Below are 22,547 nucleotides of genomic sequence, written 5' to 3'. Positions count from 1 at the left end.
TTTGTGCGTGGTGCGTTCCTCTCTTGCCTTTTCTGATTATGGGATGAAGTAAACGGGCTTTGGGGAAGCTGTTTGTCACTCAGACCCGTTTCTTTTTAACTTCCAGGTTGATGGCTGCTTCTGGATGTTGACCCTGTTGGAAACTTGAGCTCCCAATGGTGAGTAGTTACGTTCTCCTACTTGCTGGCCTTGCGCCTCAGGGGACTTTCTAGGGGCAAATTTCTAGCCCCACATTAACATTTTGTGTTCATTAATTCTCATCCCTTATCCTTCCTTCTAGGCAGTTCCCCTCAGGGTATTCAAAAACCAGACCAAACCAACCAAACAGAAATACAAACCACAAACAACAATAGTGACTCTGTGTGGTCAAGACAGCTGCAGTCATTTAGAGAGAACTAAAAGAGTGAAATTCGGCCTATGTATAAACGTTTCTCTAAAATGATAAGGGTTCTTTCGGTTCAATATGGCCGTAATCCTCTTGTCACATAAAATGAGTCAGAGTCATGGTTCAGTGTCATTGGATGCTGGTGTGGAGATTTTCATGGTTGTCCCTTAGCTGGCTTTGGGTGATAAAATACCTAAGTACAATCCAAGAATCGAAACAACATTCATCCTGCGTGGGATTGGTGGCACCTCCCCGTTTCTCTTAAGACAAGGTCTCTATGGAGCTTAGACTGGTCTAGAACCCACTCGTGCTTCCAGTTTGCTGTGTGGATTGCAGGAGTGCTGTGCTGTGAGGTCTTGACTTACACTTTAGAATATGGTTCCTTCTCCTCGTGTCCTCCTGGGGAAGGCATTTATCCTGGGGTGTTCCCACAATATAATTGCATTGCTGATGTCATCGAACGGTCCCCTCATGTGTTCCCCATCCTCCAAAGTTCTTATAAAGACATGACTAGGGCTGGGGTGATGGCTCAATGGTTAAGAGCACTGACTGCTCTTCCAGAGGTTCTGAGTTCAAATCCCAGCAACCACATAGGGTGGCTCACAACCATCAGTAATGGGGTCCGATGCCCTCTTCTGGTGTGTCTGAAGATAGCTACAGTGTACATAATAAATAAATAAATCTTAAACAAAAAAAGAAAGAAAGACATGACCAGATTCAGTTCCAAACTGAGGGCCAAGAGCCAGGCATGGCAACACATACTGACTTCTGCTGGCTCAGGAAGCTGAGCTGGGAGTATTGCTAGAGTCCAGGAGTTCAAGGTGATACTGAGACACAGGGGTGTAACTATGTAGAAGGAATGAATGAAAATTGGGTCGAGAATATTGCTTAGACGGTGGTGTAATGTCCCTTTTTAATTAGTAATGATAGATATTGTCAATCCTTCGAACCATCTCTAGACCCCTTAGTGACTTTTCTGCATGTGACTGAAAAGCCATTGATGACCTGGTACTGACAATAGGTGTGATCTTTCCTTTACAGTGACAGAGAGCTGGGTTTTGAATTCTGCCATCGACTGTACATTTATCAATTTGTTCTCTAAAGAAGAACTTATGTCAAATTTTCTTTGTTTTATTTTGTGTGTGTGTTGGCTAGTGTCTGTCTGCAATGGTTATGTGATAACGTGCAGGATTTGTAAGTCAGGACAAAGTGGAGAGAGTCAGCAAGAGCTGAGGGGGATGAGGATGCTGGCGGTGGATCAGGTGAGACACAGACTCTGGGGTCATCTTGAAGTTAGATTTTATAGACTTTCTCTACATGGGGCAGAGCTGACCTGGGCCCTTTCTGGCTAGTCAGCAGGTAGAAATTCAAGGCTGAGAATAGGAGTGTTAAGTTGTAGGCTAAAATTTCCCCTGGTGGGCTAGTGTGCTGGCTAGCTTTGTGTCAACTGTAAGGCATACAAGGGAGCTTGGACTGAGAAACTGCCTCTGTATGGTCAGGCTGAGGCTAAGTTAGTGATTGGCAGAGAGGGCCCAGCAATCTGTGGGTGGGGTGGTCTTGGGGTCTGTAAGAAAGCAGGCTGAACAAGCCACGGGGAGCAAGCCAGTAAGCAGCACCCTCTGTGGCCTCTACATCAGCTTCTGCCTCCAGATTCCAGCCCTATGTGAGTTCCTTACCTGACTTCTTCAATGATGATGAACTGAAGTCAAATAAACCCTTTCTCTCCTCAGTTGCATTTGGCTGTGGCATTTCATCCCAGCAATCATAACCCCGACTGAGACAGCCACTTACCTCTTTGACTGGGTGACTGTAGCCTGCACCTTCACCCTTCCCCTCTGTGCATGGCTGAAGGTAACAGGTCTCGCAGGCGACACCCTGAGGTCTTTGAGGTCTTCCTGAGAATCTCTCCCCTCTCCTATGTGAATGTGCATTGGTGTGTGGCTTATTTACCTCCGATCAGGAATTCTCTGTGCTTTACTGTTTCAAAATAGACTTGCATTTTCTCTCCTAGATGGTGCTTAGCCTGTTTCTTAAGATAGTCCCTTAATCTTCTCAATATGCTGTTAAATTATTATGGATGGCTGCGGAATTCTTTATGTAAGAAAAATGAAGTAGGTTTAAAATATAAAAGACTTTTCTTTCTTTCTTAATTGCATCCTAATGCAATAAAAAAAAAAACCCCAGAGTGATTATTAAAAAATGGCAGAAGAAGAGAATTAAAATAGTAAAATTGCTTAGCGAAGCTTCTGCCTCATGACGCATTCTGATATAATTGGTATCATAATGTGTAATTAACAATCTTTCTTTAGAGTGTGAAGCTTAAGTTTGGGCACAGCGGGGGCTCTCATAGGATCTGATGGCATCTGAATTCATCCCTCCACCGGCCCTTTTGAGTCTGCATCCTTGGCTTCTTAGGCTGGAAAGAAAGTTACAGAAGTGCAGACAAAGTATCCTTCAACACTTGAGTAGCCACCACAGGGGAGAGGGAGAAGGCCGACTTACTTCATCCAGCTGTGACACACACCTAATAGCTGGTGGGCCTGGGACTTGTCACACTAACTCTGCTTGGGAGCCTCACTGGGTCAGCTTTGACACCTGCTCGATAACCTGGCACTGCCGACCTTGTAATGATGAAGGAAGAGCAGGAATCCTGGGGAAAGTTCTGTGTGGGAGAGGGACAAAATGCTCTCCCTGCATTGAGCTGGGAGCCTCCGTCCCTCAGGTCTCACCCTGGCTCAGGTTGGTTCCTTAAAAGGTTGGGAGAGAGTGTCGAGGGTTTGAGAGCAGACCTGGCAGAACTGGGCTGGTGGTGACCATTTCTCCAGCTCATTTCTTTTGGCCTCCTTTCTGTTACCGCACGTAGGCTCCTTCTGAGAGAGGCGGTTTCCCTTTGTCATCCCCTTGGGGGGGGGTGGCGCTAGTGTCTCAGTGCCAGTTGTGCCCACGGAGGAGGTTGCCCCCTGGTGGGGAGGTTCATGGTACAAAGCAGCCCACTGGAGCCCCGCAGAAGGGGTGGGGAAAACCTCTCCTGCTTGAGTATTCAAGGCCTCGTCTCTGGAAATAGAATATACAGCCCCACACTCTTCTTTTAACCATCTCTAAATTCATCTGTCTGTTTTAAGTTTTTCTTTCTGAATGGTTTCAATTTTCGGTCCTCCTGCCTCAGCTCCCCGAGTGCTAGAATTGCAGTTGCACTCTATGATGCTTGTTTATGATTTTGGAACCGAGGCTGGAGCGACGACTCAGCAGGTGATAGCACTAGCTCTCGCAGAGGAGCCCCCAGCACCCCCATAGTGATTTATAACCCCAGCTTTCCAGTTCCAGGGAATCTGATGCCCTCTTCAGACCTCCTTGGCACCAGGTAGCCATGCGGTACACATGCATGCATGCAGGCCGACACTCACACACAAACAGTGAAAATAAATCTCCAAGCAAAAGACGGTCCAACTGAACTGAGAGCCACGGACAGTGTGCTTCTGAATTGTTCTCAGTATCGGAGCCAGAGTTGGCAGAGTGTTTGCGGAGACCGTCTGTCCTTCTGCTTCCTGTGAAGGGTGATGCAGTGATCAGCAGACAGACAGAACTCTCTGTCCTTGCCATCAACTCTTTGCTGGTAATCTCAGCAGAAAAAACTGGTATTTCGGGCTTGTGAAGGGTCTGCTAACAAAAGCTTTCAAGTAAAATATATGTACACACACACATATATGTATATATAAATTTGTGTATGTGTGTGCACCCGTGCACATGCATGTGCATATGCCTGCTTGTATGTGTGTCCATGGCTTACAGGTCATACCCCGTGGAGCCGGATTACACAACCCAGTAGTTGTGAGCGGCTGGGCCTGGGCCTGGGAACTGAACGTGGGTCCCCTGCATGAGCAATGCATGCTCTTAACCACCCAGCTATCTGTCTGCCCCCCCCCCAACTGTTTTAAAACAGTGCCCGAAGGGAAAATAGGGGCAAGAGACATGCCTATACCTGCGTGGGCTTCAAGGGAGTGTCGGTGCTGGCGCCGACAAGGGAGAGAAGAGGAAATGCAGGAACGATACTGTATTGGGATAAGTGGACAGGAGGAGGGCCCTCTGGGTAAAGGATACTCAAACAGCAAGGACAGCATTGCCTCTCATTTGACTTTGACTTGATAAGGGGAGGGGAGGGTGTGGAACGTGAGGAGTGGTCAGTAATGTGTAAAAATCAAGTGGTCGTGGATGTCATGGGGTTTAGGGTGAGCCTGCAAGAGTACTGGGCTAATGTTTGTGAAACAGATTCTCTTGCAGCCCTTATGCACTGACATGTTTGTAGATAACACGATAGGAGGGCTGAGTCTTCCGAATGACAGCCCAGAGGGGGCTCCCAGGGGACACCCAGGAGATCTGTGATTGTGGGTACTTGGTGTGTACTCATTACACACACCTTCCCAGAGAGCTGGGCGTGGTGGTGCACAGCTACAATCCCCGTACGTGGTGAAGCAGGAGGACTTGGGAGTTTGAAACTAGCCTGGGCTGCAGAGATCAAGACTCTTGTCTCAACAGATGGAAAACCAGGACCTTTTCAGGTGGTTTAAAGCCGAGAGCTGGTCTTCCAGAACAATCCGTGGCCATCTCTGCAGTTTAGAGCGGCAGCAAGAGACCCTTCCAAGTCCAGCAGATGCCCCTCTGCTCCCCGAGAAAGTCCCTTCGGCCTGCGTGCCACCCCTCGGTAGTGTTCCTCCAGAGCACGGCCCCTGCTTCATAGCCTTGGCTTTTCCTCTGGGTCAGGCTGCAGGTCTGTCCTCAGCCACCGCTCTTCCTTCTGCTCCCGTGCCTCTGTGATCAGTCCTTTCCCTGAAGCCAGCGCTGGGCCACCTACACCTAGCGACGGTCTTCATGCTAGAGTCCCCAAGGTCACAAGAATTGGATTATTCAGTCATGTGTAGACTTGGCTAACTTCTGTATGCATCAACTATTGCATATATATATATTTATACATATATAATTCAACTATTGCACATATATTTATAAATACACACACACACACATACAGATTTCAGAACTTATGATAAAATGATATGCTAAATCTGAAGTGTGTTATTGTGACCCAAGCCACCAAGCCCTCCTCTCCTTGTAACAGCTGTGCCTGTGGCCAGGTCTCCCAGGCAGGAGCAGGCTGGATGGGTGGCAGCATTACAGTGGCTATGACCTGGTTGACTGGCTGCACCTGCCGCTCCAGGCTGATCTAATTTCACCTCACAGCTACAAATCAGTGTTGCTGGGATGCTGAGGCCCGTCCTAGCGTCCTAGCGCAGTCTCTGAGCCGCCGCCGCCGCCGCCGCCGCCGCCATTCTGAGTTCCCCTCGTTCAGCTGCTTAGTTAAATCGCCTGCTGGGTAACTGAGGTGCTGTTTATTAAATGTCTAGGTCTAGAGGGACCGTGTTGATGGACATTTAAAGAGATAAGAGTCCCACTGCCTCCTCTGGGGGTCAGTGTAGGTTTTCTTTAGAGACAAAGGCCTTGTATATACTAGGAAAGCTCTACCACTGAGCCACCCCACCAGGTTTTTGTTTTTGTTTTAAGTTTTGAGATAGTCTTAGGAGGTTGCCCAGGCTAGCTCTGAGCTTACATTGCAGCCCAGGCAAGCTGTCAACCCTTGACCCTGGCTTAACTTCCCGAGTATCTGAGATGGAGCCTTATGTGCCTCCAGGCCTGACGAGGTCTTCCAGTGCCCCCTGTGCCTATCCTGCTGTGGAGAAGCTTGGGTTGGGTGGGAGGCAGGTGCGGAGGAAAAGCTGTAGGAGGGGCTGAGGCCCAGGACCTGCCTCCTGCAGAAAGCCAGAGGGACATTTTCAGGAAGTGCCTTAGACCTGGTTTCTTTTGGGAGAGAAGAGAGAGGTACCTCGGGTAATGGAGACGATTTGGGATGGGGGTGTCATTGAAACGCAGGGACGTGTAGGGATTCCACTTATGTCTGGATAAAGATGTGTCTCGTATGGCCTAGAGAGGAGGGATGTTGCATCTCCACTCAGTCTCGTGACCGCCAGTGCGCAGCAGTGCTCACGGAAGCAAGGCAGCCGTCCTGTTCCCATCTGCAGCTGCGTCATCTGTCATCCGTCATGGGCCCTGCTGCTGCCCTCTTGCCCTCTCGGCAGCTGCGGTTAACTGCAGGAGACCTGCACAAGACAGGCACCATTAACGTTGCCCTGTGGAAGGAATATAGGTTGTTAGCCAGTGGTTAGTGGGGAGGCTCATAAGGCATCTCCTTCCCAACCAAGTCAGTTGAGGGCTTGTAAGGCACATCCTTCCCAGATGATAGTTAGCAGTTGCTGGGATAGGGGCATTAGAGGCTTCACCCCGCCTCCTTCAGGATCTGTGTCGTTAGTGGGTTTTGGGAGAGCTGGTTTCTTCAGTGCTGTACCTGTTTGTAAGTTGGCCACGCCCCTGTAAGGAACCTGGTTACATTCATTTGTCCACCTTCCGGGACCACTTGTTTGCCCCAACACCAGCCTGTCTGTCTGTGGTGAGTACACCGGCCTGTCTGTCTGTGGTGAGTACACCAGCCTGTCTGTCTGTGGTGAGTACACCAGCCTGTCTGTGGTGAGTACACTGGCCTGTCTGTCTGTGGTGAGTACACCAGCCTGTCTGTGGTGAGTACACATTTATTTGTCTTCCCAGGAAGAGTCCACAGTCCAGGGAAGAAGGGGCAAGGCCGGGGACCAGGCTGGCTGTCCAGCAAAGACTTCCAATGGACGGCCCTAGCTTTCTGTCTTCTGAGCCTGCCAGACGCTTGCTTTTCTGCTGGATTTGATTACGTCTGGCTGTGAAGTGTTTGCATCAGTTGGGTGACTCTGTAGGGATTGCTCCTGTACAGTGAATCTCCTCGCTCCAAACTTTGTTCTGCTCAAGAAAGAAGAGTTGTGGCGATCGGCAGGCAGTGAGAACGTCCAGTATTTTGTTAAGACGGAGTGAAAACAGCACTGTGTTTGATCACCTGTGTGCGCGCCTGACTTTGGGATGCTTCTCTTATGTCTGTCATAGATAATTTTTATGAACTTGACACAGTCCTAGACATACCTGGGAAGAGGAAATCACAGTTGAGGAACTGCCTTCATCCGACTATCCTGCAGGCCTGTCTGTGGACTGTTTCCTGCAGGCCTGTCTGTGGACTGTTTTGTTTTGTTTTATTGATTGCTTATTGATGAGGGATGGCTCAGGTCACTGTGTGCAGTGCCACCCCAGGCGGGTGGGTCTGGGCTGTAATTGATCAAGCCAGGGGAAATAAACCTGTGAACAGTTTTCCTCCAAAGTCTCTGCCTCAGTTTCCCTTGATAATGGGGCATAACCTGTAAGACAAATAAACCCTTTTACCCACAAATGGGCTGTGATTAGTGTTTCATCACCACAGTGCAAATCAGACCAATTCTGTACCGTTGTATCATTTAGTCCCCAGATCTGCCCGAGTTACTGTGGTGGATTATTACGTCCAGTATGGACACAGAGAGGGTGGTCATGGAGAAGCACTTCAGAAGCGGAGGCCGGGGTACTCAGGTTGGCAGAACTGGACTCTGACCTCACTCCTTGTAGAATTTAAGGACTTGGCTTGTATCCTGCAGCTCATCCACGCTTTCTAAGAGCTTCCATCTCTGAGGTGGAGGTGTGAGCGACGGGGCGTGTGTGACTGTGCACCTGTGGAGTCAGGAGCGCACGTTACAGCACACCTCTGTGATGGTTAATTTTATGTTCCCAGTTGCCTGGCCAGTGAATGCCCAGATGTTTGATCAACCATTCTGCATGTTCTCCGAGAATGTTTCTGGAGAAGATTTAACAGAGGGGAGAGTGTTAGTTGATTGCCCTCCATAGTGTGGAGGGCTCATGCAATCAGTTGGAGGCCTGGACACAGTGGCTGACAGTGGGGACAATGTCTCCTGCCTGACTGTGTTTGGATCTGGCCTGTCGTTTTCTCTCTTGCCTTGGGCTGGAATGAGCATTGCTGTCCTGGCTTCACGGCTCACCCACTGCCGATCTACAGGCGCGTCAGACTGTACAGTGTCATAGACGAATTCCTGGTATTGTCTCTTTATCTCTCCCGATGTGCCTGTGCTGTGTGGGCGTGTTTGCGTGTCAGTGGTAGGTCCTGCTCCTCCCGAGGACCTTGATAGTGCCAACATTGGGTGACCATTCATCTACTCATTGCTCTGGCCAGCCGCTGTCTGACCAGTGGTCCCATGCAGGAATCTCCATTGGCTTTTACTGTTCAGGCAATGGCGATCTCACATTCTCATGTTCCTCCCCTGGTCCTAATTCTTGTTCAGTGATGTTAGGAAGATTTCTTAGTATTTCTCTACTTTCTCATTTGTTTCTCTCTTTTCTCCCTCCCCTGGCTTTTCTCCTTCTAGTTCAAATACAGAGTGGTCCTAATAATCATAGCTCATCAATGCAAGAGTAGGAGTGGAGGAAGAACGGCTCTGTGGACAGAGCACTGTGCAAGCATGAGGACCTGAATTTGGTCCTCCTAGAATCCATATAAAAATCCTGGTGCGGAGGCTCATGCTTCCCAGCCTGGGAGGTTGATACAGGAGGCTCCTGGGGGGTTCTTCCCTCTCAGTCTAGCTGAATTGGTGAGAAACCTCGTGTCGAAACGCCAACGTAGCAAGCTAACAGAGGGAGACTCGTGACCTCAGCCTTTGCCCATGCGTTCACAGGTGCACATTCCCCACCCCCACCCCTGCACACACACTCATAAAATGGAAAGGTAACATTGATATCCTTGATCTTTATATATGACATTTGAGCAAAATGGCCACCATTCTCACAAACCCACATCACAGGATTTTCTTTTTTTTTAAAGAATTATTTATTAATTGATTTATTTTATTATGTGAGTACACTGTAGCTGTCTTCATGACACCAGAAGAAGGCATCAGATCTCATTGCAGATGGTTGTGAGCCACCATGTGGTTGCTGGGATTTGAACTCAGGACCTCTGGGACAGCAGTCAGTGCTCCTAACCACTGAGTCATCTCTCCAGCCCCATCACAGGATTTTCTTACAATTAAATATTTTTTTTCCTTAACCACCTGCTTTATAGGTTTAGAAAAGAGAGAGAACATATTTTATAACATTACTGCCTCTCTATAACTTCCTTCTATCTGTGGGAAAACTCAGCTAATTAAGGTCGAAGTCTACCGTTGACCCGATGGTTGGCCTTCTGGGGCTCAGAGTGTAATGGAGGGCTCCTTCTCTGACCAGGGAGTTCTCCTTTACCTGAGGAGGGTCACACAGTTTCCATTACTTTATAAGGATCAATTTCCTTTCTCCTGGCAAAACCTGCTCAGCCAGCCCTTGAGATTCCTGAAATGCTTCCCCATGCTAATGAGGTAGGTAGGTATTCCAGGTACCCTAAGCCCCAGCCAATGATCTTTGCCCATCCTGGATGCCTGTACCCTCACTGCCTCAAAACTTTACAAGCCTTCAGTCATCCTAAGTAAAGCTGATCAATTGGTCAATTGGTCATTCACTGCTTCTCACACAGCTTCTGAACCCCATGGTCAACGTCTCTGTTCCCACTGCCCTCGTGGACAGAATCGGCCGATGACGAGAGCAGGGAGACCCACAAGATCTTTAGTTGTGTTTACCCTTTGTTCTGATGATGATGCACAGCACAGACGCCACATGTTTTCTTAACAAGGTTTCTGTGGCCTGTCCCATGTGGATCAGACACTACAGTTAGGCCTGCCATTGTTAACAAAGGTCTTCCCCGTCCCACTTCTCATTTTGGTGAGTGATTATTTCCCAGCGTTATGTTGGGGGACACACTATCTGTCTTCACCATGAGGATATAGGTTCACACCCCTAGTGGTTGTCCAAAATTCCAGACGATACTGAATTTTACCTGCCGTTTTTATTCTACATCTGTGCATCTAAGGTGAGGTTGAATTTTCGAGTTAGGTACAGTAAGCAATCCACCTGAGATCGGAGGAACTTCAGCACGTGGGCTTTCTTCCCAGACTCAACAACGTCCATCCGTTTACGCAGAGGAAGTATGTCATACCTTGTTTGGACCGTGACTAGCTGGTGGCTCTGCTTTGGCACCACCATGAAGTAGAGTAGAGGTCAGCAGAACCTCTGCTGTGGTACTGACAGTGGCTGTGATAACTGAGAAAGACTCTTTGTGACCTCTGGGTGGGTAGCATACACCGTGTAGATACACCAAGCAAAGGGATGACTTCTATCCTGTAGGGGACACAGCAGGACAGGCTCAGAGGATGGGATCCCACGAAGGCACTCAGAAGGACGCATGTGTTACTGATTGATGGGACCTTCCATTTAGTGTGTTTGGAACTTGATTAACTATAGGTTTATGGGAATGTGGAAGGTCAAACATTCGGTAAGAGAGGATTCCTGTGTGTCTTTCTTATTGTCTTTGCCTTCTCTGTTCCTTTCTGTTCACATTTAGTCATTGCTTGGTTTTCCCTCAGCAGTGTCTGTAGCTACTACTTTTGCTTACTTAGTTCATGATGAAGTGATGAAGGGGAGGTTTCATTTAGAGCCTCAGCATTCGCCCTGGAAGAGACCCCTAGCAGACCTGAGCACGGAACGAATGGGATTATACGTGCTGCTTCGGCCTAGAGTGGATGTTTGGATCACAAGGCTCAATTAACCAGTACTTACTGACATCATCAGAAAGCAGCCAGGTTTCATTTATTTTTTAGCTACAGGAATTTCAGTGAATGGTGGGGCTTAACAACCACGACAAAACCATGAAATGGACCTGGAATAAATCCAAGCCCCAAATGCAAGCTATGAAGCCCTCTCTGCCTTTCTTTTCTCTTGACTGCATTCATTGCTCTGAGTCAGAGAGGCCTGGCTGTTAGAACCCAGCAGATACATTCTAACGCAGGAAGCAATGGGAGGTGCTCTTAGATTAATCTTTAGATTTTACAAAGAACCACAATATCCCTGACTCCCTAGGCCGTCTTTGGATGCCACCGAGATGGGTGAGATTTTGGCTATGTGAGAAGCATTTGCCATGATAAAATTTTATGTAGTTATTAAACATGTGTGTCCATTGTGTTGGGATTACAGATGACATTCAGGATAGGTAGGGGATGCATAAAAGTCTCCAGGTTTTTCAGATTGTTACCAAAAGTTGTACCTTCATGAAGCAGACCCTTAGACCAAATCCTGTTCCTTCTTCAGCAAAACCAAGGGGGATGTAATGTTAATAAACTTATAGTTAAAGAACATTCTAGAAGACTCTTTGATAAACAGAGTAAGTCTACAGAATGCTAAAGCCAATAAGGGGCAAAGTAATAAAGTGATTCTGGAGTCTTTATAGAAAAGACAAACAAGCAACGAATAAATATCCCCTCCCTCACGAAAACAGAAGTTAGGACTTGGAGTTTCAATCTCGATCTAGGGTGAGATTTACTTATCGATGCAGACCTTTCTTGTTAGCTTATGACATTTGACGTTTCCTTCCTGCCGTTGGTGACACTTCCCACAGAAACACGCCTTTCTCCTTACTGGCTTTGAAGTTTTGAAGTTGTCTATAGCAATAGTGGTTATATAAAAGGATGCCAAGTTGGTGTTGGTGAGAGGTTGAGGGGAGGAGTGGGCGGGTTTTAGTTGCAGACTTGTTGACTTAACTCCTGATCACTGTTGGCTGACCTGATACATAGCCCAGTAGAGCTTCCCTCAGGCCCACAGACTGCGTTTTAGCTTTTTAAAAGGAGATTATGAAGTTAAAATTATAGCAATTAGTCCTCTTTACCTTATTCTTTCCCAGGTAAATCCCCAGAAAACAGGCACAGAATTGTTTAGATGAGGAACTTTATGCTTTTCAGCCGTCATGGTTCTTGAGTTATCTCTTCCCTTCTTTGCGATCTATTACCCTGAGAACCTATAGAAAGCGGTAATGGAATTTTATTGGTGTGTCTTAAGGCAGGATGCTGTGTCCTCAGTTGCTGTCCTCTTGTGTGGATGCAGGCTCACTCAGCAGAGTGTAAATGAGGTAGTTTTAGTGTCGCCACGAAGGGCGCATTGGAAGCTGTGGGCTGACCGCTGCCGTAGCCTCCCCAGGACAGCTCATCTTCAGAGATGTTCACATAAACACCAGTCTGGTCTCTGGGAGCCACAGAGCTTTACGATTGATTTTCACGAGGTCTTTCATGTAATGAAATCTCATCAATGTCTAGTCTCCTGGCTGTTTTCACTCAAGGCCGAGGAGGGTCCAAGGAGGAACGGCTTAGGGAGCCTGTGGTTTTGCCTTGGCTTCTCTTTGGCTTGTGGGAGGCCGCATCCCGTGAGGTCTGGCTTTTATGAAATCTGTTCTAAATGACTTGAGTGGGAGCCAGCGGAGCCTGATGTTTTCTGTTATGTAACCAGTCAGGTTTATGCTGCATACAATGAACTTCAAATCCCAGTTTTTAGGGGATTTCAAAGGGGCATAGGGATGCTCTTAGCTTCCCAGAGAAGGAAAATTTGGAAAGCCGCCTTAGTTCAAGGCTCATTATAGAAACCATAGCTATGAGATGTGATTGTTTTGGTCCCTAATGAATATCAGAAATATTTCTGAAGCTGATAGAGATTGGAAACTGATGGACCACAGGAGTCTGATATCTGGGGTGTCCAATGCCGTGGTGCATGGGTGGGTCATGTGACTGCTGGGGCCGCCCAGGGGTGTGTGGGTCAGGTGACTCTTCCTGTGTGCCTGATGCAGTGGTGCACGATTGGATCGGGTTGGGTCACATGGGCACACATGGTGGTCACGTGTCTGTCCCGGATGCCATAGTGCACAGGGTGGGCATGTAACTTCTTTTGTTTTATGTATTTATTATTTTGTGTGTGCACACATGGTGCATGTGCAACAGGTAGAGTTCACAGATTAATTTGCATGAGTCGGTTCCTTTTCTTCAGCGTGTGGGATTGGCCATCACATCAGAGTTTACAGAAGCACTTTTATCTACTTACCCCTTTCTCCAGCTTTAAATGTGATGTCTACTGCTGGCAATTAAAGTGGTCCCTTGGGCTGGCGAGATGGCACACCGTATAAAGGCGCATGCTTGGTAACCTGAGTTTGGCTCCTGGGACCTATGTAAAGGAGGAAGGAGAGAGCTGTCTGCACAGAATTATCTTCTGACTTCCACACATGTCGTTTAGCTTATGCTCCACCTCCAAATACTGACTTATAAAACTCAAGCCTAAAGCACAGCGGTGAGGATGGATTGGCCTGTAGAGGCGACGGCCAGTTCTGAAGAGTTCTGTGGGATGCGGGAAGAGATTACTTCTCTCCACTTCTGGTTTTATAGCATCTGTGGAGAGGCCCTGAAATACCTGTTTATTATCTCTTGTCTGTGATGAAAGGGCTAATTATTCCCAGTGGCCAGGAGTAGTTAGGGGATGGACGGGCTCTCGGTAGCCCTGCCCTTTTCAGAGTTAGAGCCGTGAGACGAACAGCAGGATTGTGGTTTCTGCACATCAGGCAGTTGTGAATTCCCCAAGCAGTTAAGTCCCGGGGAGCAGGTACACTTGAGATATGCTTGAGTCTGGATTTAGAAACCTCAGTTCGTTGCAGCACCGAGTAAAAGCCGAGATGTCACCAGTAACGTCTTCAAGGTGTGGAGCGTTCATATGTGTGTGTGTGTGTGTGTGTGTGTGTGTGTGTGTGTGTGTGTGTGTGTGGCCTGGTGAAGGTCCTTCATCCAACCACATCATCTCCCCTCCTAAGTCCCAGGGAGCTTGTTAAAATGAAGACTCTCGGGACCCCATCTTCACAGAGCCACTTCTTGACCACGCCAGAATCCAGCTCCGTTGTGCTGGTTGCCATAGGCTTTGCTTTGACCCAGGCCTCTCTGCCTGCCCCGTTGTAGTCTTAGAAGGATCCTGCAGTGGTCCCTGCCTACTCCATCCTCATTGGCAGCTGATCAGTTGTTCATCCCTCGTCTTGGATCTGTTTTTAGCAATTCCTGACAGAAATTAGGTCAGTTGAGCAAGAGCGCTCCAACTCTTGAGGTTTCCGTTTACTAATCCTCTGTAACCTGTCCCTTGACTATAAATCCACACACACAGTGGCTGGAGTCTGGACTGCCCCCGCCCCCAGCCATGGGAATACTTGTATTTTATATATTTCAGAATACTTTTTTCTTTAGTGTTCTTCCTTGGCGTGTCCAAAGTAACACCCTGTACATGTATTAGGAAAGAGGGAGTCCTAAATTAAAGTCCACAACACAGTGGCTTAACTGAGCAAAAGGTTAGTCTTTTTCCTATACCAAGTGGTCTCCTGAACGACAATTCTGGAATGCAGCTTCTACCACATCGTGTCTCTGCTATCTCTAACCTGTGCTCCAGGTTTATCGTATATGTCCGTTAGCTAGAGATTAGTCACAGGAACACATTTCTGTCCTCCAGAGGCTGGGAAATATGGGCTAGAGTGCTGTTGGTGTTTTTGTGAATCTTGCATTTTCAATAAGTGTCGAATGTGCTTGGGATGCAGGGTTACCTCAGTAGTACCTTGGTCAATCCTTGGATGCAGGGTTACTTCAGCAGTACCTTAGCCGATCCTTGGATGCAGGGTTACCTCAGTAGTACCTTAGCCAATCCTTGGATGCAGGGTTACCTCAGTAGTACCTTAGCCAATCCTTGGATGCAGGGTTACCTCAGCAGTACCTTGGTCAATCCTTGGATGCAGGGTTACCTCAGTAGTACCTTAGTCAATCCTTGGATGCAGGGTTACCTCAGTAGTACCTTAGCCAATCCTTGGATGCAGGGTTACCTCAGCAGTACCTTAGTCAATCCTTGGATGCAGGGTTACCTCAGCAGTACCTTAGCCAATCCTTGGATGCAGGGTTACCTCAGCAGTACCTTAGTCAATCCTTGGGATGCAGGGTTACCTCAGCAGTACCTTAGCCAATCCTCTGTGTCACGTTTTCAGTGTCTTTCAGTTGTGATGCTCCGTGCAGTGCACTCCATAGCTGATTTTTTTTTTTAATGCTAAAAAAATTGAACAGCTCCTCCCATACCAGAAAGAGAAGTTGAACAAAGACAGCACACTGAGTTTCTGCCCCTATCCTGAGTTTGCAGAAGCATGGTGACTTGTGCAGGCTGCTGATTAGGTCCCATGGTCCTCATGTTGCAATGTCTCTGCTTTGGTTAGGTCTGCCTTACGGATCTGAAGCAGAATCTTGATGGCCTCCCTCTACTTCCCTTGGTACTTTGTGAGGCCCTTGGACTAGAATGCTGGGCACAGGAAACACCAACGGCTCCTTCCTCAGTTGTGGCCACAGTGTTGGCAAGTTCACTTGTCTCTTGTAAACTACTGAAAACATAAGGCTTTTCTTAAATTCCTCGGTTTAGCATCATTGGCCTGGGGTCAGGGTAACTCTGATGACGTCTCTTATGGACTTTTCCCTCCCTCGTCCAGGTAGGGGTTTCTCTATAGCTCTGGCTGTCCTGGAACTTGCTCTGTAGCCCAGGTTATCCTAGAATGCAGAGATCTGCCCGCCTCTGCCTCCTGAGGGCTAGGTTTAAAGGTGCTTGACGCTTGTTCCTTTCTTTTAAATTTCATTGATTGATTGTGTGAGCATCCATGGATGCTCGTGTGCTGCTTGGAGGTCAAAGGTCAACTCTGGGGAGCTCGTTCTTTCCTGCAGTGGGATCTGGGACTGGAATGTAGGTCATCAGCTTTGAGCAAGGACCTCAGGTCACGGAGCTGTCTCACGGGCCTGGATGTTTACTTTTAGGGCAGGGATTGGGATTATCTGGTTTCAAGAATGGGGCATCGTGTCACACATGGACTGGTGAGGGAGAGAGGAGCTGTATGTCACACATGGGATGGTGAGGGAGAAAGGGTGGTACGTGACATGTAGAATGGTGAGGGAGAGAGAGGCGGCATGCAGACACGTGGGATGATGAGAGAGAGGCGAGTGGCTCATCAATCTTCCTTGTTTCCGGAGGGCTTAGAACAGTTTGGACTCAGATAGGGTTTGAGCAGATTGCAGGTGAAGGGGAAGCGATGCTGGACTGTGAATACAGAGCCTTCGCACGAGACTTCCCTTACGCTTCTGACTCAACGCTGCCTGTTGCTAAGCTACCGACAAATACAGTACGGGCTGGTGGATGCTGTACTGAACATGGCTCCGGTATTAAGTAATGGCGCTCTAGGAATACTGGGAATGGTTTCTGTTTCCCTCTCGTTTCTTCCTCTTAGGAGGAAGTTAGGAGGTGTGAATACTGCTTTGTCTCCATTTTATCCAGTGAGGGAAGCTGAGGCACAGAGGAAGCCAGGTAGTTACAAGAGGTCAAGTCCCTGGTGACAGTCTGCGTGATGAGACCTTGTCCCACCCCAGCTCCACTTGGCTGTCTTGGACAAGTACTTCAGGGAGACACCCTGCCCTCTCCTCACACAGAGGCTGCGAGCCTTGAAACTGCTTCTGTTTTCCTGCATCGAGATTATGGTTTCTGGGTTAGCACTTGGTGCTGCTGGCTTTGTGAGGATGTGGTAAAGTCACTCTCCTCCGACTTCCCTTTGATGGTGTTCTGCGAGCGCAGATAAAACAGGGTGCTTATGCATACTAATGACTTGTCAACTGCAGCGTCTTTTGGGGATCTGTTGCTAGCAGAGCATCAGTCAGACACATTGTAAATTGTCGCATGCTTTGGAAGTTTGCGGTAGCCTTCTTCCGGGGTCAAGGGAAGATGGTGTTGGGTATCACCAAGGCCAAAGCCTTGTTCAGTCATGATGCCAGTGCCCCTTTTCTGTCCAGCTGTTTCTTAGGAGTTAATGGAGACGGCACATGACTTGGGTAGATGCTGTTCATTCTACAGAGGTTCATGCAGTGAGAGCTTGGCCCCACATTATTATTCCTGGATTGAGTTGCGGTTGCTTTCCCGTGTCAAGGTTCTGCTGTGATTGTCAGGGACCAAAGCAATGGAGCTGCCATATTTTCTTGGTCTTCAAAACACTAGAATTGTGACATGAACAACCTTCCTCTAATTTCTGTTCTTCCTTTTGTTGGTGTGCACCCAGATTAAACTCAGGGCCTGACATATGGTGGGTAAGTGTGTGACCACTGAGCATCCTGAAGCCTCTCTTCCTTGCAAAGCTAGCCTGACTCTTGTCTTCCACTCTGCTCACTAAACCTGACTATTATATTGCTCTTCTTCAAGTCATGGCAGACCATGCCCCGGACCACAGCACGTTTCCTTGGACTGGCATCAGGTGAGTTATCCAACTGGCTCGAAATTAATTTTTCTACTTGACTGCATTTTTGTCCTCTTATACAGCAAGTGAACAATCCAGACCAGAGTTTCTCAACCAGAACTAGACATTACTCTTATGGAGCTGTTCCTCCACACCGTGGTGACACTGGAGGGAGGAGCCTTATCTCCATGTTCTAGGGACCCTTGGGGTCATTCTCTATGAAGGGCTTTGTAGCTGAAGTATGTCTACTTGGTCTCCTCAGGCCAACCTAAATATGAAGAGGAAACTCAGAAAAGAAGATTCTCGCTGTCTGGCTCTGTTAGCCAGGACCCTTTATCCTTCCCAAGTGTAAATGGACATAACTTTTGATGGGTCTGGGCTTGCAATATTCATTCGTCCGTCCATCCATCCATCCATCCATCCATCCATCCATCCATCCATCCATCCATCCATCCATTTCTTGATGGTAATAAACAAACAATAGAAATCCAGTAAGAATGATACTTGGAGGTCTGAATCTGTTTCTTTTCCTGAGCTGGCAATAAATGCACCATCTGAATTTCTCTCTTGATTCTGAGTAGCAGCAGTGAACTGCAGTTCCCAATTAGGCTCGCAGTCACGAGAGGAAACAGCTGGTCCTCTGTAGCGTGCTGTGTTGCTAAGCAACACTATCTGGTCGATGTGGGACGTCAAGTGCATTTTTAACTTATTATGTTTTTGACTTATTACATCCTAAACGTTTTATTCATTTCGTGTGTGCATGTGTGAGTCCGTGCTTAGGCACCTGCTGCAGTGGATGTGGTCAAAGAACAATCGGGAGGAGCCATTTTTCTCCTTCCACCACGGGGGTCCCAGGGACTGAACTCAGGTCATCAGGTTGGGCAGCAAGTACCTTTACCTGAAGAGCCACCTGGCTGACCGGGGATATTTTGAGCTTACGTGGTTTAGCAGGATCTAACCACAACATAATGTGAGGAACGTATGTAATTACTTCAGTGGTTCTTCTCCCTGTGATGACTGTGCCAAGCTAGTCTCCCCTTATCAGAGAAGCTCTCCTCCCTGGAACATGGACAGAGTCAGGAAGGGCAGGCCTTTCACTCGGAAGTCACAGCAGTCCTTCGGGAGAGCCCTGGCAGCTGGAGCCTGTCCACAGGACGCTGGTGTTAGGGGAGAGGGTGCAGGGACGGTACCCCAGTCTGACACTGGGTGAACCACTGCTGGAGTTCCGTGAGCGCTAACTACCTAAGAACTGGGCGTGATGGTGCACGCCTTTAGTCCCAGCACTTAGCGTCACAACTCTGTAAGTTCAAGGCCAGCCTAGCCTGTAATGTGAGTTCTAGGACAGCCAGAGCTACATAGTAAGACTGTATATCAAAAAGACCAAACAAAGAAATGAACAAACCACAAACAAACAAACCCCAACCAAGGAAATCAGATTCATCAGTAGGTCATTGGCCTCAAATAGGCGGCCATGTTTGGAACTCTCTTCAGAGCCTTGCTGTCAGGTACAGGGTAGGAGCCATTGGTTCAGCTCAGACAGTGAGTGTGCACTCTGCCTGGATGTCTTTCCTCACCTCTCAGCCCCAGTGCTTGGCAGCGAGGACACTGGCTCAGTTGAAGGCTTATCTAACGCCTTTGTTTCCGGTCTGCTGGGGACCACTGTCCTGTGCTACAGGTTGTTTGGTGTCTGAAGGAGTTCCATTCCAGGGGTGACCTCTCCGGTAGGACTGTGCGTCTGGCCCTCATTCATCCTTGCTGACTGTGGACGCTTGATGAAATATTTTGCGGAGCGTCCTTAATGTTAAAAATCGCTAGAAGAATTAAAGCTTTGGACAGTTAGAAACCCAAGGCTTCACTTTCCTGGTGATTTCGCATCCGAGGAATAGAACAGTACCGGGTGCTCTTTGATCAGCCGCCACATCTGTTAATTCAGAATATAAATCAATTATCACCTTCATCTTAGAGCGTAATTGAAGTCTCCTCAGCCATCAGGGGAGCAGCTCGCCCCTTATTATTTATTTATTTGTTTGTTTATTTATTTATTATTTATTTTGCTCACTTGCTGGCTGCTCCTTTTGTTCTGAGAAAGAGTTCTAAAGGGCCAGCTTGGTGTCCCGGAGCCCGCTCTGCCTCACCATGTCCTCTAATGGCAAGACTGGGCTGTAACCTGTAAAACACAGTTGCAACTGGTGTAGCGAGCGCTCCACCGGCGCGGTCTATTTTCAGAGGCTGTGTTTGCAGCGGGGAAACTGACACGTTTGTTTCCCATTTTACACTCGGTTTGCACGTCCAATCACTTGGACGTTAATTCAGGATCACAGCCCGTTGCAGAGGGTTCTGGTTTTTAAAGAGCAAAGTGAATTTTGTTCTGATGTAAAGCCTCTCTGAGAGCCATAGCTGCACGTGGCAGCGTCCTTCCTGATAAAGGCTTTCTTGTCTTGTAGAGGCCACGGTCAGGTCTGGAAGACATGTTGGCTGTCTGGCAGTTTGTCCAGCAGCCACTGCTTCCGCTGTTTTTTTTTTTTTTTTTTTTTTTTTTAAGCCTACCTTGTGCTATTTATGGATGCAGGCAGAGGAGAGTCGGGAGGGAAGAGTGAAAGGTCCTAATGCCGCCTTGGATGACGCTGAGCCCTACAGATGCTACCTCGTGGTGAGTGTTTCCCTGGACGCCTCGACTGGCATCTTGATCAGTGAGGCGAGGTGTCACTTTCCCCTCCGTGCAGGTCCCGTCAGCTCACTGTCACTCCTCAGTGACAGGAGGAACTGAGACAAATTAAAACCTGATCCCAAGGTACAGCATTCAAGGCCTCCCACGGCATAACCCCGAATTCCTCCCCGGCTTATCACCCATCACACATTGCGTTTCAGCTGTCAGGCGGGGGTATGTCTCGGGAATATGAGTGTGCCCTCGGTTTATCACCTCTGTCCCCACTGTTTCCCCAGAGAGGGCTTGTCACCTTCCTCTCTCAAGCCATTCATGCTGGGATGCCCTCCCACCCAGAGAACTAGAATGACTTCTTACCCCTCCCTCTTCTTCAGGCCTTCTCACAGACCAGTTTGGTCAGTCTGGGCAGGTGGGAAGGTCATTTACAAGGGCGAAGCGCCATGCTTGTGCAAGGAGAAGAGGAAGGGCAGAACAGAGAAGCTGGGAGTGGATTTGGGGAAGCTGTCTGGGGTGGGATAAGATGCTAGCCACACCTTCTCCATCTCCTCCTTCCTTTTCTGCGAGTATTTGTCTTAGCCTGGAGCAACAGAGGAGGTTTGCTGGTTCCTCGGTGTGCCAAGAGCTTCATAGCCATTCCTTATGAGAAGGGGGATCGGGTCATGCATGGCCTTCTTATTCTGTATTTATCGAGGTTCCCTGATTTCACCAAGGATGAGAAGAGTATGCATATTCCACAGTGGGGTTGGGGCTGGGACCTGCCTGCACCTTTGTGGGTCGAGTACTCATTTCAGCAAGTGAAATATCTCTGACGGTGAGCTCAGGATACTCGCTGATCCTGGGATGTAGGGATAAAGGTCTCCCCTTTAAAGAGTCTCGTGGTCCAGTTCAGGGATCTTAGAGCATGTCCTCAGTGTAGCTAATGCATTCTGGGCCCATCGCAGACCCTCTGAGTGGGAAACTCTTGGCTGAGGCTCTGCAGCCTGAATCCTTTCTCCTTGCTCAATAAGTAAGTTTTAAGAAAACCTCTAACCGGAGAGCGATGCATCAGTCTACCTTGGTAAGAGCTGCAGGAAGTGTGCCTGGACGTCAGAGAGTCATTGTGGAAGCCTCGGGCATGAAGTTCTGGGCAGTAGAGAATGAGGCCAAGTGCGAGCTAGGACTCAGGGTGGTGAGTGCTTGCTCTGCAAGTGGAGAAGACGGGGGTGTTTTGGGTTGAGGGAACCACATGTTAAGGTACTGAGCAATGAAAGGGCTTGTCACTCGGGGTCACAGTGGATGCTGCTGCCACTGTATCTTTATTGCTGCCAGTCTTATGCCAGTGCTATAAAGTGAGTGGAGCTGGCAGGACCAGTGGCAGGCAGTACCGAGACCCTGGCTTTGCTCCTGGGAAGTAACCAGAGGGTGTCCTAAGTACTAAGTGATGTACACTCAGCTGTTTTGAATGTACAGAAAACACAGGCTTCTCTTTAGATTAGGAGAAAAGTATTTTGTAACATCTGAAGTATCTAAGGCAAAACTGAAAGAGTCAAGAGTGACTTAGCAATAAAATGTAGAATTTAATTCGTACAATAATCTAACCCTAATGTATCTGTATTTACAAAAGGCAAGAGAAAATAATTTAAGCATAGACCAAAAAGGGGAGCAACAAAACAAATACATGAATACAATGTAACCCAACTCCCTCATTGGGTGTTGAGGCATGATGTTGCGGTTTTTCTTTGTCTGGTTTTTGTTACATTTAATGCATATATTTAAATTATTGCTTGGTGTTTCCTCCCATCTGAGGAAGAAGTGATTGCATCACAGATACCCTTGGTGGCTTGTACACATCCATTTTAACATTTTTCCACGCCATGAAGATGGCACCAAGCTTTACTTAATTGTCAGCGTCAGTTAGAGCTTGGCCAGGGACTTAAAACAGGATTTATTTCTGAAGATTGGGCAGTGGCAGACACTGAAGAAGTCTGTGGAAGGCTGTGGTGGTTTAAATAGGAATGGCCCCCATAGACTCATGCACAAGAATGCTTGGCCCAGAGGGTGTGGCCTTGTTGGAGGAAGTGTGTCGCTGTGGACACACTGTGGACAGGCTTTGAGGTTTCCTATGGTCAAGCTACGCCCAGTGTGGTACACAGTCTTCTTCTGCTACCTGCAGATCAAGATGTAGAACTCTCCACTCCTTCTCCAGCCCCATGCTCCTGCCTTGATGATAATGGACCGAACCTCTGAAACCATAAGCCAGCTCCAGTCAAATGTTTTCCTTTATAAGAGTTGCCTTGGTCTTGGTGTCTCTTCACAGCAGGGAAACCCTTAGTAAGACAGAGGCC

The 22,547-nt window shown here is 48.1% G+C and overlaps 1 protein-coding gene across 3 annotated transcripts in view; it reads left to right on the top strand.

Annotated features, from left to right (window-relative positions):
- Nucleotides 1-22,547, top strand: part of Tiam1 (TIAM Rac1 associated GEF 1) — a 348,754-nt gene that overhangs the window by 69,483 nt on the left and 256,724 nt on the right. For all 3 annotated transcript variants that reach the window (XM_039088432.2, XM_063270597.1, XM_039088430.2), the window contains exon 2: nt 107-158. The gene's annotated coding sequence lies outside the window, so the exon portion shown is untranslated. The remainder of the gene's footprint in view (nt 1-106; nt 159-22,547) is intronic.

The sequence above is a fragment of the Rattus norvegicus genome, chromosome 11 (genome assembly GCF_036323735.1).
Source record: "Rattus norvegicus strain BN/NHsdMcwi chromosome 11, GRCr8, whole genome shotgun sequence".
Taxonomy (NCBI): domain Eukaryota; kingdom Metazoa; phylum Chordata; class Mammalia; order Rodentia; family Muridae; genus Rattus; species Rattus norvegicus.
Note: the sequence above shows the minus strand (reverse complement) of the source record. Positions and strands in the feature narration are given on the sequence as shown.